The sequence below is a fragment of the Scylla paramamosain genome, chromosome 23 (genome assembly GCF_035594125.1).
Source record: "Scylla paramamosain isolate STU-SP2022 chromosome 23, ASM3559412v1, whole genome shotgun sequence".
Taxonomy (NCBI): domain Eukaryota; kingdom Metazoa; phylum Arthropoda; class Malacostraca; order Decapoda; family Portunidae; genus Scylla; species Scylla paramamosain.
The window spans coordinates 13,890,755-13,907,286 of NC_087173.1; the positions used below are offsets into that span (position 1 = coordinate 13,890,755).

The 16,532-nt window shown below is 42.6% G+C and overlaps 1 non-coding gene across 1 annotated transcript; it reads right to left on the reverse strand.

Annotated features, from left to right (window-relative positions):
• Positions 1-286: 286 nt before the first annotated feature.
• Trnaa-ugc (transfer RNA alanine (anticodon UGC)) lies at positions 287-358 on the reverse strand. Its single transcript has one exon. It is a non-coding gene; the product is annotated as a tRNA-Ala (tRNA).
• Positions 359-16,532: the final 16,174 nt, after the last annotated feature.

Consider the following 16,532-nt stretch of genomic DNA (forward strand, 5'->3'; position numbering starts at 1 on the left):
TAACAAATGTATCACTGTGTTTGCGTCAAGAAGTGTTGTGTAATTTGTATGGAGTCTGAGCTGTACAGGAAAACACAACACAACAGAACAGAAACAGGTAAAACAAAATAAACTTAGCGACTGGTTTAACGATATGGGCTGCTGGTCCTGCGTAGGTCAGGTCACAACACGTCTGCTCCACACAAGCGGAAGGGCACGACTGAAAACTGGAGATGCGGGTCATCGATCCCCGTGCCTCTCGCATGCTAAGCGAGCGCTCTACCACTTGAGCTACATCCCCTGTTGGTGGAGGTGCCGGGAATCGAACCCGGGGCCTTTCACATGCAAAGCGAACGCTCTACCACTGAGCTACACCCCCGCGCCGCGTATAAGAGGAGGAGGAGGAGGAGAGTAATAAAGGTAATGTATATATGGAACGAGTGATAAATAGAAAGGGAATAAAAGAGAGAAAAGAAAAGATGAATAAGAAGAGGAAAAAGAAGACGATGAACAATAGTAGTAGTAGTAGTAGTAGTAGTAGTAGTAGCAATAGTAGTAGTAGTAGTAGTAGTAGCAATAGTAGTAGTAGTAGTAGTGGTAGTAATAGGTTGTTCTTGTTGTTGTTGTCTTTGGCCTTCACTCTCCCCTCTCCCCTCTATCTTTCATATCCGCAGCTTTTTAAGCTCCTCTCTCTCTCTCTCTCTCTCTCTCTCTCTCTCTCTCTCTCTCTCTCTCTCTCTCTCTCTCTCTCTCTCTCTCTCTCGCTTACAAATTAGCGTTTCCTCCATTTTCTATAACTGTCTATGTATGTTCCGTAATAGTTCTCCTTGAAATAATTGAAGGGGTAACTAAATAAAAATGTAGAATTGCAATATAAACAGAGAAATAACCCTTTTATCACTTACTAATTGACTTTTCCTCCGTTTTCGTTATCAATACATGTCTTAATATCTTTCTTAATAGTATACGTTTAAGGAATTCAAGGAGAAACTAAAGAAAAAAAATAAATAAAATGAGAATTTCGTTACTCGTTTTCTATTTGATTATTTTACGTTTTCCTTGAGGAGCAGGAGGAGGAGGAGGAGAGTAATAAAGGTAGTGTATATATAGAGAAAAAAGAAAAGGAGTGGAGAAAAGAGAGAGAGAGAGAGAGAGAGAGAGAGAGAGAGAGAGAGAGAGAGAGAGAGAGAGAGAGAGAGAGAGAGAGAGAGAGAGAGAGAGAGAGAACTGTTTAGGAAGACGAAGAAAAGAGAGGAAGATAAAAAGAAGAGGAGGAGGAGGAGGAGGTTTCTTGACAGTCATTTACCATAAGAGGAGAGAGAGAGAGAGAGAGAGAGAGAGAGAGAGAGAGAGAGAGAGAGAGAGAGAGAGAGAGAGAGAGAGAGAGTTTGGCATCACTTGGCACTCAAGTGACAGACAGACAGACAGACAGACACACGCTATATCTCAAGCGAGTGTTTGTGTAGGATTGGGTGCCGAGGAGAAGGAGGGGGAGGAGAGGTGGTGACAAGGTAAGTGAAGGAAGACGAGAGAGAGAGAGAGAGAGAGAGAGAGAGAGAGAGAGAGAGAGAGAGTTATCCAGTGGTGACTCAGTGGAAGTGCCGCGTTCCCGCTCCAGCCAACACCAGCGCACCTTTTGGGGGCGAGTCTCCAGACTGTGGAACGTCTTCGCGTCCTCCGTCCCTCATATCAGGGGGATGGATACCCAGGACGTGAAGTTAGCAGCACACCACTGGAGGGGCTCATTCCCAACCCCCCTGCTAACAATATTAATACAAGTCTATCATAAAGAATGTATATATATGTATATATATTTATATTTGTATTTGTGTGTTGTGTCCCACCCCTAAAATAGGTTGCACACGGCAGTGCGCCTTCGGCTGATAATGTACCTATGTTTAAATAAAAAAAAAAAAAAAGAGAGAGAGAGAGAGAGAGAGAGAGAGAGAGAGAAGAAGAAGAAGAAGAAGAAGAAGAAGAAGAAGAAGAAGAAGTAAACAAACAACACACACACACACACACACACACACACACACACACACACAGAATGACCTGACAGCCACGCACTGCGGCAGATAGGTCACCTAAGGAGGGCAGAAAAGGGTGGAAGAGGAGGTCAGGTCACGCCTTCACACATGCAGAAAGAACAAGAGGAGAAAGAAGAGAAAGAGAAAGAGAAAGAGGAAGAGGAGGAGGAAGAGGAAGAGTATGACAATAACGTAACTGGTCCTGTGTATATTAACGGTAACATTCCATTGAAGGTCCATCTCTCTCAGTACAAGGAGAAGGAAGCATGAAGGGTAATACAGCAGAAGGCTCCTCCCCACCTACCACTTGGAGGCACCGGGGAACATGAAAAACTCACAGCCAACTCTATATACAAATGGAGGACGACAAAGAGGAGGAGAAGGAGGACGAGGAGGAGAAGGAGGAGGAGGAGGAGGAGGAGGAGGAGGAGGAGGAGGAGAAGGAGGAGGAGGAGAAGGAGGAGGAGGAGGAGGAAAAGGAGGGAGTTGCCATAAATTTTGACGAAGTATAGCAGTGTTTTGGAACTGATGTGGCGATTCTCTCTCTCTCTCTCTCTCTCTCTCTCTCTCTCTCTCTCTCTCTCTCTCTCTCTCTCTCTCTCTCTCTCTCTCTCTCTCTCTCTCTCTCTCTCTCTCTCTCTCGTGTGTGTGTTATGGAACTGATGTGACGATTCTCTCTCTCATGTGTGTGTGTGTGTGTGTGTGTGTGTGTGTGTGTGTGTGTGTGTGTGTGTGTGATCTACTGATATTTTCTCAGTCACATGAAAAAAAATAAATAAAAATAAATAAATCAAAATAAACTTTGCCGCTATATATTTTGTCCATACACAAGGCAAACAATAAATGTTTGTTCTCCTTCAATTTCCATTACAGGAGATGCCGACATGATGGCCTGACTTGGGAATTCATGTCATATGTATCGTCAAGACTATCTTAGGGGTTGCTTATATATGCTGCTAGATATGCAAACAGACAGACAAAGACCCTGAAAAAAAAAAGTTAAAAGAAACAGCCAAGCAGAGAGAGAGAAAGAAAAAAAGACAATTGCGGAAACAAATGGATGACCAGGTGGACAGAAAGAGTCATCCAGTCATCGAGCAGGACACAGGCAGCCAGTCAGACAAGGACACCAAAACGGAAGAAGGGTAGACCCCCAGAGAAACACGCATAAACAATCCAATAAACAGACAGAGAAAAGAGTCACCGACAACAGCCGCAGAGACAAAGACACTGTTACAAAACCAAGAACACGAGGACACCGCTCGTTCCTACACAGGTCACAGCATCACTGTCTAAATGGGGACATTTCATAATTATCCAGAAATGTCCGAGGCGTGGACTATAAAAATCCAGATTATAAATTATCGCTGTAATAATTATTGCCATGAAAAAGGACTACACCTACTTCTTCTAACATTTGGTACAACACGATCAAAGTGGTGGGAAAGATGTTTAAAAATTTGTTTTCTTTCGTAAAACAAATTTGGACTTTGTGCCATCAATGGCCTTGCTGTGATAGAGACACCCATCACAACCGACCTGCAAAGCTCTTTCAGCTACTTAAGCAGACCGTTAACCAACGGGAGGTAAGAGGGGTCTCTTCGATAGCCACCACGGGCACTCTCTTCGAGCACCCGTCCAGGAGGCAAGGCGGCCCCGAGAGCTGCACGGAAAGTATAAAGCCACACTTTATTGGCGTAGAGGCAGTACAATAAGCTAACAAGCTCCATGTTACTGCATAAATACAACCAACACGTTGTGACTACATACAGCCAAACCCTTCGTTGTGGCTGCATCGAGCCAAACCCTTCGTTGTGGCTGCATCGAGCAAACAAGCTCGTTGTGGCTACATCGAAGGAGCGAGCTCATTGTGGCTACATCGAGGCAAAAATCTCGTTGTGTCTGCATCGAGCCAAACCCTTCGTTGTGGCTGCATCGAGCCAAACCCTTGGTTGTGGCTGCATCGAGGCAACAATCTCGTTGTAGCTACATCGAAGGAGCGAGCTCGTTGTGGCTGCATCGAGGCAACAATCTCGTTGTGTCTGCATCGAGCCAAACCCTTCGTTGTGGCTGCATCGAGGCAACAATCTCGTTGTAGCTACATCGAAGGAGAAGCTCGTTGTGGCTGCATCGAGGCAACAATCTCATTGTGGCTGCATCGAGCCAAACCCTTCGTTGTTGCTGCATCGAGGCAACAATCTCGTTGTAGCTACATCGAAGGAGCAAGTTCGTTGTGGCTGCATCGAGGCAACAATCTCGTTGTGGCTGCATCGAGCCAAACCCTTCGTTGTGGCTGCATCGAGGCAACAATCTCGTTGTAGCTACATCGAAGGCGCAAGCTCGTTGTGGCTGCATCGAGGCAACAATCTCGTTGTGGCTGCATCGAGCCAATCCGTTTGTTGTAGGTGCATCGAGGCAACAATCTCGTTGTAGCTACATCGAAGGAGCAAGCTCGTTGTGGCTGCATCGAGGCAACAATCTCGTTGTGGCTGCATCGAGCCAATCCGTTTGTTGTAGGTGCATCGAGGCAACAATCTCGTTGTAGCTACATCGAAGGAGCAAGCTCGTTGTGGCTGCATCGAGGCAACAATCTCGATGTGTCTGCATCGAGCCAAACCCTTGGTTGTGGCTGCATCGAGGCAACAATCTCGTTGTAGCTACATCGAAGGAGCAAGCTCGTTGTGGCTGCATCGAGGCAACAATGTCATTGTGGCTGCATCGATCCAAACCATTCGTTGTGGCTGCATCGAGCCAAACCCTTCGTTTTGTCTGCATCGAGGCAACAATCTCGTTGTAACTACATCGAAGGAGCAAGCTCGTTGTGGCTGCATCGAGGCAACAATCTCGTTGTGGCTGCATCGAGCCAAACCCTTCGTTGTGGCTACATCGAGGCAACAATCTCGTTGTAGCTACATCAAAGGAGCAAGCTAGTTCTGGTTGCATCGAGGCAACAATCTCGTTGTGTCTGCATCGAGCCAACCCCTTTGTTGTAGGTGCATCGAGGCAACAATCTCGTTGTAGCTACATCGAAGGAGCAAGCTCGTTGTGGCTGTATCGAGGCAACAATCTCGTTGTAGCTACATCGAAGGAGCAAGCTCGTTGTGGCTGTATCGAGGCAACAATCTCGTTGCGGTTGCATCGAGCCAAATCCTTCGTTGTGGCTGCATCGAAAAACAATCTCGTTGTAGTTATATCGAAGGAGCAAGCTCGTTGTGGTTGCATCGAGGCAACACTCTCGTTGTGGCTGCATCGAGCTAAACCTTTCGTTGTAACTGCATCGAGGGAACAGAAGGAGGCAGTAGACACCTGCCGAAACGATAATTACTGCCAGTGAGGTCTAAAGCACTCCGCTTTAGACATGAAGCACTGTTCAGGGGGTGCTGTGAACTTATCATTAAACCCAGCTGTGACCTCACTGAACGTTTCCCTTTGTGTCTCACAACACAAAGGGGCAGTCACAGCCTGCCCTCTAAAGACAACTCTCTTCCTCCACACAAAACTACAAGCACCTAATAAAACACAAACCCTTCACTCAAAAATTTTAAAATCATCATGGCGACTCCTACACCAGCCTCGGAGTCCCCATCTGGGGAGGGGACCATAAATGTCCCCAGGTCGGACTGCCTTTCTGTTGACGACCCTAAGTGTCTTGACACCCCCCTCAACTTTTTCTTCATTAACTTCTGCAACATTCGCGGTCTAAGATCTAATTTTCAATCTGTAGAGCACCACCTCTCCTCTTCTAAACCTCATCTTCTTTTCCTCACTGAAACTCAGGTGTCTGAGGCAACTGACAGTAGCCCCTTTTCTGTTCCCTCCTACTTTCTCTATCCTCATTTTCGATCCAAAGCTGGATGCTGCGTTTGTGTGCGCAATGACTTAACCTGCTCTCGTGCCCACGCTCTTGAATCTTCCGAGTTTTCCACCATCTGGCTACGACTACAGAGTCACTCTCATACTAAATTTATCTGTGCTGTATACCTCTCACCTAACTCCTCTGACTATAAGAAATTCTTTGACTACTTAACTTCCAAAATGGAGCACATTCTGACCCTCTTCCCTTTTGCAGAGATCTCCATTCTTGGAGACTTCAATGTTCACCACCAGCTTTGGCTTTCCTCTCCCTTCACTGACCATCCTGGTGAACTAGCCTACAACTTTGCTATCCTCCATGACCTAGAGCAATTGGTACAACACACTACTCGTATTCCTGACCGTCTTGGAGATACACCCAACATTCTTGACCTTTTCCTGACCTCTAATCCTTCTGCTTATGCCGTCACCCTTTCTTCTCCGTTAGGCTCTTCCGATCACAATCTCATATCTTTGTCTTGTCCTATCACTCCAATCCCTCCTCAGGATCCCCCTAAGCAAAGGTGCCTCTGGCGTTTTGCCTCTGCTAGTTGGGGGGGACCTGAGGAGGTATTTTGCTGATTTTCCTTGGAATGACTACTGCTTCCGTGTCAGAGACCCGTCTTTGTGTGCTGAGTGTATAACAGAGGTGATAGTGTCTGGCATGGAGGCGTGCATTCCTCACTCTTTTTCTCGTCCTAAACCTTCTAAACCTTGGTTTAACACAGCTTGTTCTCGTGCTATACATGATAGAGAGGTGGCCCACAAAAGGAACTTAAGCTTTCCATCACCAGAATCTCATGCAGTTTATATTTCTGCCCGGAACCATGCCAGGTCTGTTCTCCAACTAGCCAAAAACTCCTTCATTAACAGAAAATGTCAAAACCTTTCATGATCTAACTCCCCTCGTGATTTCTGGCATCTAGCCAAAAAATATTTCCAATAACTTTGCTTCTTCTTCTTTCCCTCCTCTATTTTAACCAGATGGCACCACTGCTATCACATCTATTTCTAAAGCTGAACTCTTCGCTCAAACCTTTGCTAAAAACACTACCTTGGACGATTCTGGGCTTGTTCCTCCCTCTCTTCCACCCTCTGACTACTTCATGCCACCTATTAAAATTCTTCGCAATGATGTTTTCCATGCCCTCGCTGGCCTAAACCCTCGGAAGGCTTATGGACCTGATGGGGTCCCTCCTATTGTTCTCCGAAACAGTGCCTCCATGCTTGCACCTTGCCTAGTGAAACTCTTTCAGCTCTGTTTGTCATCATCTACCTTTCCTTCTTGCTGGAAGTTTGCCTACATTCAACCTGTTCCTAAAAAGGGTGACCGTTCTAATCTCTCAAACTACCGTCCTATTGCTTTAATTTCCTGCCTATCTAAAGTTTTTTAATCTATCCTCAACAGGAAGATTCTTAAACATCTATCACTTCACAACCTTCTATCTGATCGCCAGTATGGGTTCCGTCAAGGCCGCTCTACTGGTGATCTTCTGGCTTTCCTTACTGAGTCTTGGTCATCCTCTTTTAGAGATTTTGGTGAAACTTTTACTGTTGCCTTGGACATATCAAAAGCTTTTGATAGAGTCTGGCACAAAGCTTTCATTTCCAAACTACCCTCCTACGGTTTCTATCCTTCTCTCTGTAACTTCATTTCAAGTTTCCTTTCTGAACGTTCTATTGCTGCTGTGGTAGACGGTCACTGTTCTTCTCCTAAATCTATTAACAATGGTGTTCCTCAGGGTTCTGTCCTGTCATCCACTCTCTTCTTATTATTCATTAATGATATTCTAAACCAAACTTTTTGTCCTATCCACTCCTACGCTGATGATACCACTCTGCACTTTTCCACGTTCATAAACGTCCAACCCTTCAGGAGGTAAATATATCATGCAGGGAAGCCACAGAATGCTTGACTTCTGATCTCTCTAAAACTTCTGATTGGGGCAGAGCAAACTTGGTATTGTTCAATGCCTCAAAAACTCAATTCCTCCATCTGTCAACTCGACACAACCTTCCAGACAACTATCCCCTCTTCTTCAATGACACTCAACTGTCCCCCTCTTCTACACTGAACATCCTTGGTCTGTCCTTTAGTTATAATCTGAACTGGAAACTTCACATCTCATCTCTAGCTAAAACAGCTTCTATGAAGTTAGGTGTTCTGAGACGTCTCCGCCAGTTTTTCTCATCCCCCAGCTGCTAATTCTGTACAAGGGCCTTATCCGTCCATGTATGGAGTATGCTTCACATGTCTGGGGGGTTCCACTCATACTGCTCTTCTAGACAGGGTGGAATCAAAAGCTTTTCGTCTCATCGACTCCTCTCCTCTAACTGAGTGTCTTCAGCCTCTCTCTCACCGCCGCAATGTTGCATATCTAGCTGTCTTCTACCGCTATTTTCATGCTAACTGCTCTTCTGATCTTGCTAACTGCATGCCTCCCCTCCTTCCGCGGCCTCGCTGCACAAGACTTTCTTCTTTCTCTCACCCTTATTCTGTCCACCTCTCTAACGCAAGAGTTAACCAGTACTCTCAATCATTCATCCCTTTCTCTAGTAAACTCTGGAACTCCCTGCCTGCTTCTATATTTCCACCTTCCTATGACTTGAATTCCTTCAAGAGGGAGGTTACAAGACAGTTATTCATCAATTTTTGACTATTGCTTTGACCCTTTTATGGGACTGGCATCTCAGTGGCTATTTTTTTATTAGATTTTTTTTATTGGATTTTTGTTGCCTTTGGCCAGTGTCTTTCCTACATATAAAAAGAAAAAAAAAGAAAAGAAAAAGAGAGAAAACGGAGACAAGGCGACAGGTGCTGGTTGACAAGGTGAAATCCGTTTTCTGTGGTTTATTAAAGTAGGGGAACCTATTCTGTAACAAACACTTCCACCTCCACCTCATCTATGAAGGAAGAGGAGGAGGAGGAAGAGGAGGAGGATGTATAATCTTGTGTTTTTTGTAAATAAAGTGATATTACTTTGATTTCTTCCTCCTCAATTCCTCCTCCCCTCCTCCTCCTCCTTCTTTTCTCTTCTTATCTCTTTCTCTTATTCTTCCTTGAGGATGTCCACTATAGCATTTTGTGGAAGGATATGAATGGGGCTTTAATCAGAAATAGTATTTGTAAACAGGTTACTTGTCAAGGTCACTCCGGATTTTTCAAGGTCACTGCTTGCTCCTGTGCTCTGCTTCACGGCTCTTACTTAAATTGTATGCGTTTGTAACATTATTGTTATTACTGTTATTATAATTCTTCTTCTTCTTCTTCTTCTTCTTATTATTATTATTATTATTTTAAATAAAAGATATTATTGCATTAATTCATCTTAATTTTATGATCCTGCCTCCATTTCATCACATACACACACACACACACACACACACACACACACACACACACACACACACACACACACAGCTGGGAGGAGGAGGAGGGGACATTGGTCAGTCTCTCTCTCTCTCTCTCTCTCTCTCTCTCTCTCTCTTCATATTATAAGTGCTAACAATAACGGTCTTTTATTGGAAGCTTTAATAAATGAACATAAGGAATCCGTGTGAAGCCGAAGACCCAGTCAATGGTGGCATCTGAACGCATGAGTCGCCCAGACCTTTTCATATTCATATGAAAAACTTCATGAAGGAATATGTATGTGGTGCACTGAAAAAAATAAATAAATAAAATAAATAAATAAATAAAATAAATAAATAAATAAATAAAAGTCAAAGATCAATTCAGTTTTTTTTCTCTTTTCTTTTATGCACATACCTTATACAACATAATTTCTATCTTGTTTCAAAACTCAAAGAATTTCAATAATGAGCTAAAGTAACTGTATTGCTAGATTATTGCATATTATTAATATTAATATTATTTTTTTTTATATAATTATTGTTGTATTCATTAGGTAAGACCAGTTAAGTTGAGAGGATGACCAGCAAAACAAGTTGTAATCTTCAGTCTTGCCAGTAAGTAATTAGCTGATCTCTGACGGCCCTGGATTGATTGATTGATTGACTGATACATTTATTGTTGCATTAATAATGAAATACAACAAAGGAGGAGGACGGACCTTGCCACCCACCCCCTGGGCAAAGACTTTAGGGTAAAGCATCAAAAATATAAAAATAGAGTATACATTACAAAACTATGAGTAAATAAATAAATACAGATATTGCACACCTTATTGCATAAATATCCTACAGTCCGGGAGCAAACGGCCCTGAAGTTGCCCCCTTTGAAATCCTGGATAAGAAGGACCTGGTGACGCGGGATACAAGAGGCTAGAGGGGACACAGCAGAATTAATATCAACAAAATACAACATAAAATCTCACTAGAAAGCAAAATTAATAATAAATACAAATAAACTCATCTCGACATTTTGAGGTCGACGCCACAACAGTCAGATTCTAAGTGTAAGTGCAGAGTCTAATTCTTTTACCCATATCTCCATTAAATTCAACCGTCACGCGTTCCTGCTGCTTTTTAATGGTTGCCTAATGGTTCCCCTCCCTGTGTTGAGGTGATGGGGGAGGAAATAGTGGGAGAAATGGGGGGAAATACACTGTTACCGTTTGTTTACATTTGTGGGAGGCGAAACATGCATTCTCTCTCTCTCTCTCTCTCTCAAAAGTCATGAGGGATTGTGGGAAATTAGGCAGCGAAGGATAGAAGGTAAAGATTATGGCCTTGAATATACTATCACTATCATGTGCTTTCAAGGACATTCTTTCGTCACTATCAGACACCCACACCTCTCCCAGTCACCGTCTTGATCTTGATGGTACAGCCTGGCTCAGGATCACCCTTTGGATCGGCAACTCCTGTAGAGGAAAAAAAAAAAGAGAAACGAACAGCATCTTCTATCCTAATTGTTCCTACATCTGGCACGCCACATTCTCTCCAGAAACTCTTTCACCGCCTCAATCATCCTTTCATTCGCCTCTCTACACAGTCACAGCAACAACACCATTCATTCATTTCCTGTCTTCTCCACTTTTTCATTCCTATCATGCCCTAACTCAGTCAGTATCACTTGCATCATCTCATTCCTGTCTCTGGCATACTGCACACACTCCAGCACCACATGTTCCACCGTCTCATCCTCTCCCATGTCACACATCTGGCACACTTTGCTGCGGGACTCAGACCACCTGTAACTCCTTGCATTCACATCCATACACTGTGCCCTCGCTCGGAAGAGATCACCGCCCAGGCTTCCATCATACCACTTTTCATACCTCGGAGCCTCTTTCTCCTTGTACCATTCCAGGGTCTTCTTTCTTTCCATTTCATTTTTCCATTCATTCAGTCCCACACATTTCACTTCTTTGTCTATCTCATTCTTCCATTTTCTCACATCCCATTCGGCTCCCACTCTGCCTCCTATTGTTACCACCCATTCACGCTCATTTTGATTCCTCCCAGCCATTCTTATCGCCCACACAACTTGCAATCCATTCCTGTCTGTCATTTTCATGCACCTCTTCTTCATTTGCTTCCACTTTCATTCCACAGGTACACCTTCCTTGCTATTCTTGTATCATCCATTCTCTCAAGCCTAATCTTGTACCTAAGTGTGGCTTTTGTGAGTCTTTTTCTAAAGGTGCTCCATCCCATGTCACCTCTCAAGGCTTCAACTGCTGTGCACCTCGGTGCACTCAGTGCTATCCTTGCTACTCTATTCTGGTCCACTTCTAACTTCTCAATTTCACTTTCATTCCATGCAATCATATCCATAGCATACATTATACATGGCACAGCCACACTCTTCCACACTTCTCTCAACACATCATACTTACTTGCTCTCATCCTTGCCACGCTTCCCAATCGACCTACCCACTGGTTTACCATACTTATCTTTTCATTTTTTGCCTTTGCACACCCACTAGGACTCATCCACATCCCTAAGTACTTGTATTCTTGTACCTGTCTCAACTCATTCTCTCCAAGTCTCCATACCACATTACTTTCATCCTTTGACCTATTCACAATCATCACTTTGCTTTTCTCACTGCTAAACCTTACTCCAAAGTCTTTACCATAGCCATCCACCACATCCAACAAACTTTGAAGCTCATCTGCCGTTTCACTCGTAACAACTACGTCATCTGCATAAAGAAGCACACATACTTTATCATTCCCCACACTTACCCCTACATTCATTCTTCTCATCCTGGCTGCTAGCTCCTCTGTATACAAGATAAAAAAGGGTTGGTGACAATATACAGCCCTGCCTAACTCCTCTCTCAGTCTTCACCCAGTCTGTTTCTGTCTCCTAGTCTGTATCTAGCTCTTGTGTCCACATACATACTTTGCACTATGTTAACTATCTTTGCACTCAATCCAATCTTTTCTAAGAGTCTAGCATTTCTCTGTTCACTCTATCATAAGCTTTCTCTATATCCTGAAAACCTAGGTACAATTCATCCCCATTCTTCTTTTTCTACTCAATCACTTCATTCACCACAAATATAATGTCCTCAGCTCTCCTTTCCACACGAAAACCATTCTGTTCTTCACCAGCACTCCAGCTCTCTCAATCCATTTACACAGTCTCTCATTCAACACTGCACTGAAAACTCTACCTATTGTATTCACTAATGCAATGGGGAGTTTTTGGAACTCAACCGCTAGATGTCGTTGGTGCTCATCTAACTGTAGGAAAGAGAGCTACAATATTGTTGTAGTAAATCCCAGGTGCGTAAAGATGCACAGAACATTGATCATCATGATACTATTGAAATGATGTATCGACTTTTCAATATCCGGTATGGTTAATATTGACAGAATGTGGTCAAATATTTTTTTTTTTTTTTTTTGGAGATTATCGAGTAAACTGCTAGCATTATCTTAAATAAAGCATATTATTAGTATAAAAGCTATTGATTTGGACGATGAAAAAAAATAAATAAATAAACAATCACACTGTACTATATAGCATGAGACAACCTACTCACTAACATCGTGATATATGGCTCTAGTTTTTTTTTTTTTTTTTTTTTTTGTGGGTATTTTAGCATCCCTCTCACGAAGCGAGCGACAAGGCAATGTAATTGAGAAGCAAAACAAACATCTCTCAGGCGATCCTGCTGCTGCTGTAGTGTCCAGCTGCCGTAATCCATTGCTTAGGGCGTAGTGGAGATGGGCACCGCACCAACATTCACCTTCTTGTCCAACAACGTGTTTCTTAAGTTCAACCAGCGCGGCCGAGTCAGGTGTTTGTTTTGGTTAGAGATACAGCATTACTATCGCCAGGACACTCGAGGTGCCAGTTCTTTTTATTAAAATTGCCGCTTCCATAAACTAGGAAGGAGATGTATGTACTTTGGACTTTTGGTTGTCACAGACATGTTGCCTTTATGTTTACTGTCGTCTAGATTAAGACGTTTCCAATCAAGAGTGTATTCATTTGGAAATCTTAAGATGACCAAATAGATCTAAATGCCGATTCACTAGAAAATCAACTTAGGTAAATGAAAAGAGTTTGAGTTTACTTGTGTTACTACTTAGAAGGGATTACGTAGAAAAATATATTATATAAGCCCATTGCATCTTCATGTAAACAGAATAACAGTGTAGGTATATCTGATATTGCTTGTATGTGAGAGAAGAGTGTGTGTCTGTGCTGCCACCTGCTGACAACCACTCGTTATGAAAACTCCCCATTGTTACCTTCAAGCTGCCATCGCATACGCATTACCTTCATTCCCTATTACGTTACAGATATGACACCTGAATACTACTGATGCCGTCGCCACCACCACCAGCACCACACCAGTCCATTAATAATTAAAACTAATATTTCCTGTTCATGTATTTTGTCTACGTAATGAAACAGCGGAGGGAAGCATCACGTAGACAGACAGACACAGATTGCTCTCTCCACCAGTCCTCCATCAACAGACTGACTGACTGATTGAAAGACGGACCGACAGACACAGATTACTCTCTCCACCAGTCCTCCATCAACAGACTGACTGACTGATTGAAAGACGGACAGACAGACACAGATTACTCTCTCCACCAGTCCTCCATCAACAGACTGACTGACTGATTGAAAGACAGACAGACACAGATTGGTCTCTCAACCAGTCCTCCATCAACAGACTTACTGACTGACTGACTGAGTGATGGAAAGCCGGACAAACACAGATTGCTCTCTCCACCAGTCCCCCATCAACTGATTGACTGACAGAAAGACGGACAGACAGACAGGTGGTGTACTAGTATTTATCTGCTCAGCTTCTCAACTTACTTAACTGCAACCTCAATCATATAACTTTCATCATCAGAGTCAGGAAAGTTAAAATACTGATTCTACAGTTTGAAGTTGTGCAGTCGCAAGAATTTGAATTGAAGAAGGGAACGCCTGCTTATTTAGAGATACAGTTCCAGACCAGAGGTTGTTATTGTTACTGTTATTATTATTATTATTATTATTATTATTATTATTATTATTATTATTATTATTATTATTATTGTTATTATTATTATTATTATTGCTATTATTATTATTGTTATTATTATCATTATTACTATTATTATTATTATTATTATTATTATTATTATTATTATTATTATTATTATTATTATTATTATTATTATTATTATTATTATTATTATTATTGTTATTATTTTCATTATTATTATTATTATTATTATTATTATTATTATTATTATTATTATTATTATTATTATTATTATTATTATTATTATTATTGTTGTTGTTGTTTTTGTTGTTGTTGTTGTTATTCGCAGAGAGAAACATTCTGTGCCTTTGAAGTCAGTTGCATCTTTCAGCTACACCAGAATTATGTTATTCTTTATTTTTTCAAGTCAATAGCATCTTTCTTACAGCCAGAAAAAATAAATAAATAAATCCTTACAAAGTCAACATAGCTACAAAATAATTTATCCATATAAAGAGAAGCATTATTTCTTACATTTTAAGCCAACACATCTCTCTCTCTCTCTCTTACAGCTACAACAGACTTTACTCTTGCTATGAAGGACTTCCATACGAAGTTCACCAGGAGAAGGACCCTTCGGGCCATCAGCGAAAGGCAGCGAGTGACCCTGGACGTCATCCAGAGGTGGGAGGTGCAGCACATTGAAATACAAGACACAACTCCTGTCACTGGTGTGCTCTACCTGGATGGGATGACATCGCCTGTCATTGATATTGCTGACCCTGCACAGGTGTGTGTGAGAGAGAGAGAGAGAGAGAGAGAGAGAGAGAGAGAGAGAGAGAGAGAGAGAGAGAGAGAGAGAGAGAGAGAGAGAGAGAGAGAGAGAGAGAGAGAGAGAGAGAGAGACCACACAATTCAAACTGCATTTTCTCTGGTTAATTTTTTTTATGGTGTACAGAATTACATGATGAAAGAGATGAAGAGTTGGGTGTTATAACTTTAATTACTATTACTACTACTACTATTACTTCTACTACTACTACTACTACTACTACTACTACTATTACTACTACTACTACTACTACTACTACTACCACCACCACCACCACTACCAACATCACCACTACCACAACTACTATTACTACTACTACTACTATTACTACTACTACTACTAGTACTACTACTACTACTACTACTACTTCTACTACTACTTAATGATATGTATATAAGTGTGTGGTGCTTTGTCTGGACCAGCTCCTGTGGGACTGGCAGCCTGGCATATAGATAGACGGATTATTATTGCAGCACTACTCCTACCATCACCACCTGCTATTACTAAAAGTCTTAGGATATCAGACACTCAAGTAAACCTAACCTTCAACTTTATTCCCTTTCACTGACAACACTGCAAAGAAAACCACTCTTGGAAACACCAGCTCCACGTCCATCACAGGGAAAAGTACAACACCACCACCTCTTCCTACACAGGTTCGAGAGCAGCTGCTGGACATGACGGAGAAGAAATCCCACGTGTACCTCGGTGGGATCCAGACCATGCACTACAGAACATTCGAAGACTAGATGGGACTTCCAGGAATGCTGGGCACTGTAGTAGGGGATGTGAAACCCTTCTGTGGGAGGTAGGAGGGATGTGTGACAGTGTTTGGGAGGCAGGAGGGATGTGTGACAGTGTTTGGGAGGCAGGAGGGATGTGTGACAGTGTTTGGGAGGCAGGAGGGATTTGTGACAGTGTTTGGGAGGCAGGAGGGATGTGTGACAGTATTTGGGAGGCAGGAGGGATGTGTGACAGTGTTTGGGAGGCAGGAAGGATGTGTGACAGCATCTGGAATGTGCAGGCTGGGTGTTGAAAGCTATGGGTTGGAGAATTTGACCTCTACTGAAGTGTAAGGGTGTTGGAACTTGTTAGGGAAAGGATGGGAAGAGAATAAGGGAATAAGAGCAGGCAAGGATGGAGTGATGGAGTCTGTGACGGAAGGGATAAGAGGTGAATGAGAGAATTTGAACAAGTAAGGATGGAAACAAATGAAGGATGGAGTGATGGAGTGCGTGAGGGAGAGGATAGGAAGGGAATAAGAAGACTTAAACATGCAGGGATGGAAATAAATGAAGGATGGAGTATGTGAAGCAGACAAGATGAGAGAAAGAAAATTAGAACATTCAAGGTGGAAACAGATAGAGGATGGAGTGATGGAGTGTGTGAGGAAGAGGAAGAGGACAAGGGAAGAATCAGAGGGTTGGA